This window comes from Pinus tabuliformis, chromosome X, assembly GCF_031772625.1.
Source record: "Pinus tabuliformis cultivar Carrire ecotype Pingquan chromosome X, CPIR1, whole genome shotgun sequence".
In the NCBI taxonomy this organism is placed as follows: Eukaryota; Viridiplantae; Streptophyta; class Pinopsida; order Pinales; family Pinaceae; genus Pinus; species Pinus tabuliformis.
In genome coordinates this window covers 896,527,609-896,535,717 of record NC_142308.1, presented here as the reverse complement: position 1 = coordinate 896,535,717, position 8,109 = coordinate 896,527,609, and the positions used below count along the sequence as shown (strand labels likewise).

Below are 8,109 nucleotides of genomic sequence, written 5' to 3'. Positions count from 1 at the left end.
GTATGCATAATAAGAAGTTTGGAGAAAAAGGAAGAAAAGGCTTATACAATATACAGACTAAGAAAACTTGCACCAACACATAGAAGAAAAACCAATTTTTGAACTAGTATTAAGTGTTGCAAGCCTATATGAGACTTATACTAGTAGACATAAGTGATCATAATTAAGAGGAAGTGTTGGAAGGTGATAATTACTCCCAGTTAGCTAGTACTTTCTATTATTTTTCAGTTGAGTCTAAATTTAGCAATAATCACTCATGCAATGTCTAAGCCAAATTAGGATAGCTATCCCTTTAAAAATCCTTCTAGATAACTCTCCATGATTTGTCTAGACCATTCTCCATAAGTTTTTTGGGTCTATATTTTCTTGTATCGTCAATCAATTCATCTAATGTGAATTCGTTTTATATAGTTGTAATTTTATTTTTATGTTATTGTGTGGTTTATTGTGACTTATTTATGAACCATACTCCATTTTTCTTCCTCTATCCATCACAATTTTGAGGATTATTACTTATTTTTTTGGATTTTTTATTCTATAAATCATTTTATCATTTGAATTTTTCTTTTTTCTCATATTAAATAGATCACATCATACCATTTTATTTTTATTAATGTTTAATGCTTAGGTTAACGATTCAGAATAAACATTAACTAGAATTTGAAGTCAAGGTTGCATGGTGTGACCTTTCTACCTTGACTGAACAAGAAGATTAAGCTACTCAAAATGGATTACTCATGGTTCACGAGCATAATTGTAGGTGTTCTTGGAGTAAGTTCCATGCCTTAGAAGTAGACACATTGAAGTTGGATGGAGAATATGTTTAGCCGAAGATGCAATCAAACCCTAGTCTTGTTATAGAAGATCACAGACCTACTATCTGTATATCACTGGAAAAGATTTCTTAGCTTTACCATTTCTCACATGATTTGTAAATTGCAAGATTCATCTAAAGCTTAACCTTAAATATGAGTATTCCTTGCAGATTGGAATCAATGTTCCTCTCTTGTAACAATGGTACTTTCTTTTTTACCCTCAAAACAAAACCCTTTCTTCCCCTCAAAGAGAAAAGGTTGATCCATCATCTATCTTTATTCTCTAACCAGATCCAAAATCTTCATAACATACTCCTATGCCATCTCCTCTCACATGTTCTCCTTAGGCATGGCCTCTCTCTCATTGCTCCTCAACTCCCCAAAGTGGTGCATTTCAGCTTTTGTTGGGGGTTGGTCTCCTTTATAATAAGGTGCTATTGGGATGTACTATCAAACCAAAATTGGGTTTATCGGGCAAAAACTAAAAACTATGGTAAAGGAGTTTACCGCGTGGGACACTATTTTACCAAGGATGATGAGAACATAAATTCCCAACCATTCATGTGTTTGAGAGATCATTTAGTATTTTGTGCAGAAGCAAGTTATAAGGGTACGGGATAAGGCATTCCCTCTTATACAACTAAAATGATGATACGGGTCGAATGACAATATAGATGAAATGACGGAGAAAGAAATGCTTTAATTATCCATCAAATATTCTTGATATGATTCGAGATGAAATTTGTATCAATTAGCTAAATCATTGAAGGTCCTCCATAATATAATGTCCATCATGCCCAAAGTTCCAATTTCATCATTTCTAGAACCCCAATCGATTATCACGACCATTTGAATAATCTTTCTTTAATGAGGCATTCTGTAATTCTAGTGTTGCAATTCATGGTCCTTATGAGAATACATTAACACACACCTCTCCAACTGATAAAAGGTGGAACCAAAGTATGATTGGGAGATGAAAATACTCTTTTCAAGGCTTAGAGCGTTACTTCTAGAAGAAATCTTTAGGTACACTTTATGGACTTGGTATCTAGGGTTTTATGCTTTAGAGGCATCTAACTTCAAAGTGTTTGTTATGGTTTTTCACTTTTTTTATCCCCTTTGCTTCAGTTTTATGATTGGGTAACTTCATATCTTATTGTGCAAGGAAAATGTTCCTGGAGACTCAGACCATCTGATTGTAGCTATTAATTATATTGGCCATCTACAACAAAAAAATCAAAGATCTTTCAAAAAAAAGAGAGAATGAATGCTAGTTTAAGTAGAAAAGAAGAAGTTCCCTGTGTGGCATTCAATCCTTATCTAAGCAGAAAAACATATGTGGTTCAAGGATCGGAAGGGAAAATCACTTCCATGAAAATAAATTTCTCTCACTCCAGAGTTGAAGTCTCCATTAACGTGTTCAAAGATCACATTGTCTACTTTGATTTGATAATGGTGATGTAAAAATGTAAGATTGAAGTTCTTTTTCATCAGTAATACCGTGTTTCTGTAATGACCCCTCGAACTAAACTATGTGAAATTAATTTTTTTTTTTAAATAAAACATAACCATGCATGCATGCGGGACGCAGCCATTTCAACGTTAATGCTAATTACACGCAGACTCCAAAATAGAATTGGCTATGGATAAAATCTTTTGTCATTTATGTGTGTATTTGGGAAATATCCCACAAAGAATAGAGAGTATCTGTCGGATTTAATGCTGATATCGTTGCTCTTACACCTGGCCTGGGCATTAACTTTTGCCGGCTTAATCACGTGATGAGGGGGGTGGTCATTGAAACCTCTACTACCACGCCCTCGAGCTCTTCTCTAGATCGATGGAGTGGAGCCATGGTAGCCCATCCGAGGGCGAGACTTGCTCGATACACATCTCATTTAGTCGTGCCATTGATGTTTTCCAAAAGAATTGTTCTCGGCCCTGCTACAGCTTCCTTCTCTGTTTTGGTGTCGAACACACGTAGGACTTCATCTGGATGATGAATGGCTATGGCCTTGAATCTTTGCCAAGCTCCAGATCGGCTTGGACCTGTTATTTTCTAAACAGCAACTGCCTTAAGGTAAATACTTCACTACGCTGTCTATCTAGACGTTTTCCTATCTTTGATTTCTGTTTGTCCAAATTCCTAGCATGCCTCGGCTTGTCTCTGTTTTCTATGGACGAGGGTCATGGTTCTTACTCCAGCAAGTTATGCAAGGGCGTAGGAGTAGCTGCCCAGCTTCCGGGTCTCCTCCGATCAGAGCTCGGTTGATCGGTATGTATCCATGGTTTCTCTACCATTTTTATTTGATGCTTAATCATCCTACTGCAAGTAATGAAGGGCTTCATAGTGTGGAATGGAGGTTTTCTACTTTTTTTTCCTTGAATTGTGATGGCCTTCTTGCCCAGCCCTTATGGATGCTTTATTTGCCTATTGCACAGAAGTTTGGCCAATTTTGGGGCCTGGCAAGCTCGGCCAGCTCCAGTATGGTTTGGGAAAACCATCCCTCATAAAGGGTTTTGAACAACTAACTATATTTTTATGAGCCTCGAGCTCTCTTGTACATTCATTGTGTGATTCATTATTAAACAATGTCGTTCGGGTTAATTTCTTGGTGCATATTTTATGGCTTCCTTCAGTTCTCAAGACTAGCCATGCACATTATGTTTATTTATATGCTCCACTTCGTGCATATTATGCTTATATATGTATCATTTTTTTCAACTGCTAGTTTTTTCTTTAGGACCTGAGTTCTATAGACAAGGGTTGAGCACTTTCCTTGTAGCGCCTCACTATAATCCTTGATAATCTTAATGTATGAACCCTCGTCAAGGTTCTTGAGCTGTTAAATTATGATATTTTCAAGACTGTGACAGTGCTTTTTATAACTGTTTATATGTATAATGTGATTCTAAACATCCCTCAGTTTGCCAGCAGGGTTTTCGTTTCATAATGTCTTTCATTTGTGCATGACTTTTCATATTGTATGAATGCATGGCTTAAAACTAGTTGCATGAAGATAAAGGGGTTATGCTTCACAGGTTTATGTTTTTGTTTGTTAGTGATTATATGTATGGCTCCTCACCCTGTGAGATTTTGTTCATGTCACCTACAGGATTATCACCTGAGTTTGTCTTCAGACTGGGTTATGCTTTTATACATTCTCCCTGTTTCACTTGTTCCCGTATGGCAGAGGTTTGCAATATTTCCTTATTGTCATTCGGCATGTATAATAGAGGTTTTACCTTATAGTTTTTATCAGCATACTAGTACGAGCAACTACACTCTGTTAATGTATTCTTCATACCCTTGCAATTGCGACTATGCTACGCAAAGTTTTTTGTTAAGTTAGATGTTTATTTACATTCTGCGAATGCTTAAGGGGATTGTGATTTGAAATGCTATACTGTTCTGCGTTTCTTTGTGATAAGCATGTGAGGAGAATAAAGAAAGAACCCTAGAGTGCTTCTGTTGTTAATGGAATGTATTTAGTTTTTCTATAGTAACAATCTTTTTGAAGACTCTGTATTCTATTATGAGCCTGAGAGTTTCTTTGTTTTAATGCAATAATTTCTGAGAAGATTTCCCAGTAGTCCACTCACACATTTGGCTTCCAGATTTAAAAAAAAAAAAAGGCAGAAACAAGATTCAAACCTTGTCACCAGCTACTAAACACTAGCATCAGTTAGGGTTTCATGGGGACAACTGTACCTTCACCCAGCTTTCTTTCCTGATTCCCTGTAAGAGTATTCTCTTCCACCCCCTTTTCACATTATAAGAGGAAACAAAGAAGAGAGAATAACATTATGCATCTTCTAAACAATCCCAACACAAAGATTTCTTACGTACTTGGTGTCCTCCGGCTGAAAAGTTGTTCCTGACAGTCACCCAAATCTTGTCCTTTAATCCGGCTGAAGAATTGTTCCTGATAGTCACCCGAACCAGGGTCTGTTGTCTTTCAATCCACACAACCATGAGATTCATCCTTCAGGACCAGAATCTCCCCCCTTGCTTCTTGCTAGACCGCAGTCTTCTGCAAGTGCTTGTGCAGCAAGCAGGGCTATCTGGTCATCACCAGACTTAGCCACATTCCTTTCCTTTTGGATTCTTTTTCCTTTTTCCTCTGCCTGTCCCTACAACGCAGATTTTTCCCTCCTCCCCTCCTTTTCTCTGGAAACTTTTCCAGTTAGGGGAGGTAGTTAGGGTTGCTTTCACAGCAACTATCTTTCCACCTCAAGAGGACAACTTCCTCCTTGAGAATTTTCCTCCTTTTAAGGAAACACTTTTCTTTTTCTCATTCTGAAAACAAATTATATTTAAATTTTTAAATAGACAAAAATAACAGGTGCAGTTTACATTTACCACAGTGAATTAAATATTTACATTTTTATCCCGAGGCATCACATCTTCCCCAACTGAGATTAAACATCGTCCTGATGTCTTTTAGCTATGAATAGCCCTGGATAAGCCCTTTTCATTAGTTCTTCATCTTCCCAAGTGGCCTTATCAGGCCCAAAGTGCTGCCACTACACTTTAACTTGGGTAATATCCCACTTCCACAACGTTACTTCTCTCCAGTCGAGGATGCTCAGCGGTTTGACCCATATTTCTCCTTCCGGTTCTACCTGCAACATGCAACATCCTAAGTCAGTTTTCCTTCAAAAGAAAACATTTAGACTGATTTATCGGAGATAATTCTTACCTGAATATCTTGCCATTTAATCACATGTTTAGGATCATAAACATATTTTTTTAATATGGAGACATGAAAGACATTGTGAACTCGTATGTGACTTGGCAGAGCAAGCTGGTAGACCACCGACCTAATTCTTGCTAAGACCTGAAATGGTCCACAGTATCGAGGTGCCAACTTAGTGCACCCGCTCCACTGTAATGTGCTCTTTTTTTCTCGAATCCTCACATACACATGGTCACCGACCTGATACTCCTTAAACCTCCTTTTCCGGTCAGCGAAGCTCTTTTGCCTATCCTGAGATGCCTTAATATTAGATCATACCCTTTTAACTAGTTCCTCCATTTCCTTAAGCATTTCAGGACCTAACACTAATCTGTCTTCTGGTCCACTCCAGCTTGAGGGGGTGTGGAACTTCTGCCTATACTGTATTTCAAAAGGGCTCATTAACAATGATGTGTGGTAGCCATTGTTGTATACGAATTCAACCAACTGTAGATAGTCCTCCCACCTGGTTGGTTGCTGCATCACATATGCTCTCAACATATCTTCCACCACCTAGTTCACCCATTCAGTTTGCCCGTCAGTTTGAGGGTGATAAGCCATGCTAAAGTTCAGCTGAGTTCCCAATTCTTCAAACAATGTTTTCCAAAAGACCGATGTAAATTTTACATCACGATCTGAAATTATTGTCTTTGGTAACCCATGCAGCTTAAATATATTTTGCATGAACACGTGGGCAATCTGCACAGCTCTGTAGGTAGATTGTATCGGTATAAAATGTGCTGACTTACTCAGCTTGTCCACCACCACCATGATGGAGTCATTATTTTTCTTTGACTTAGGCAAACCGGTTATAAAATCCATAGAGATGGTTTCCCACTTCCATTTCGGAATGGGTAATGGTTGTAATAAACCCGCAGGATGTTGATGTTCTGCTTTAATTTGCTGACATTCTAGATAGTGTGCCAAATAACCAGCCACATCTTTCTTCATTCCGAGCCAATAATATTCTTTTTGAAGTGCCATAACCATCTTTAGATATCCTGGGTGTTTAGCATAATGACTCTTATGATACTCATCCAATATTAGATTTTTAATGTTGTTCTAATTGGTCACGTACAGCCTTCCTTTATAATACAACATTCCAGCATCATCCAATGCGTAATTCGGTTGTTTTTCTTTGCTATTTGGTTGCTGCATTTGCTGTTTTATTTGCTAATAAACAACATCTTGTTCGACTGCCTTTTTTATCATTTCCCCGAAGGGGCTTTCCACTTTACTACATAAAATTTCATATAGGCATTGCAATTTTTGACTCAAAGCATCTGCCACCTGATTCTCCTTCCCTTTTAAATGCTTGATCTTAAAATCAAAAACACTTAAGAAATCCACCTACCGCACTTGCCTTGTGTTCAGAGTGGGCTGGCTAAAATAATTGGTCATGCTGTGGTGATCTGTCAATAATAGAAATTTTCTTCCCATAAGGTAATGTCGCCACATTTTCAGGGCGTGAATCACAGCTGCCAACTCTAAATCGTAAACAAAATATTTCTGCTCATGTTCCTTTAATTTTCTTGATTCGTAAGCTATTACCTTCCCTTCCTGCATCAACACACTGCCTACTCCTTCTTTACTTGTGTCCATGCACACCACATAATCTTTGTTGGGATCAGCTATGCTTAAAATAGCTGTTGTGGTGAGCAAGTATTTAAGTTGCTCGAAATTTTTTTGACACTCAGGGGTCCACCTAAAGACCCTTCCCTTTTTCTGTAAGGAAGTAATGAAATAAGCTACCCTCGAAAATCCTTCCATAAACCGTCTGTAATAGCCTGCTAATCCCATGAAGGATCGGATGTTCGCCATGTCTTTGGGTACCGACCATTCCATTATAGTCCTTATCTTTTCGGAATCCACTGTGATTCCTTCCTTAGTAATTATATGCCCCAAATATTGTATTTGCTCTTTGTAAAATTCACATTTGCTAAGCTTAGCGTACAGTTGATGTTCTCAGAGGGTTTGCAATACTAACCTAAGGTGCTCATGGTGCTCCTCCATAGTCCGAGAATAAATCAATATATCGTCAATGAAAATCAACACGAACTTATCCAAATACCAGTGAAATACGTTGTTCATTAGACACATAAAAGTTGCGGGAGTGTTGGTCAACCCAAAGGGTAGCACCACAAACTCATAACGGCCATATTGTGTTCTAAAAGTTGTCTTAGCTATATCCTCCTCTTTAATCTTGACTCGGTGATATCCTGATCGCAAGTCAATCTTTGAGAAAACTATTGCTCCCTTTACCTGATCAAACAGTTCATCGATACGGGGTAGAGGATATTTGTTTTTGATCGTCAGTTTATTTAGTTGATGATAATCTATACACATGCGGAGGGTCCCGTCTTTCTTCTTAACAGACAACACCGGGGCTCCCTAGGGTGACACACTGGGGCAGATGTAGTTTTTGTCCAACAGCTCCTGTAACTGCATTTTTAATTCTGTTAATTCTAGTATGCTCATTCTGTAGGGTGCCCGGGATACCGGGGCTGCTCCTGGCACCAATTCAATGGTAAAGTCTATATCTCTTTTCGGTGGTA

General features: G+C 38.2%; 1 pseudogene; it reads left to right on the top strand.

Annotated features, from left to right (window-relative positions):
- Window positions 1–1,598: 1,598 nt before the first annotated feature.
- On the top strand, window positions 1,599–2,312 carry LOC149142572 (uncharacterized; annotated as a pseudogene).
- Window positions 2,313–8,109: the final 5,797 nt, after the last annotated feature.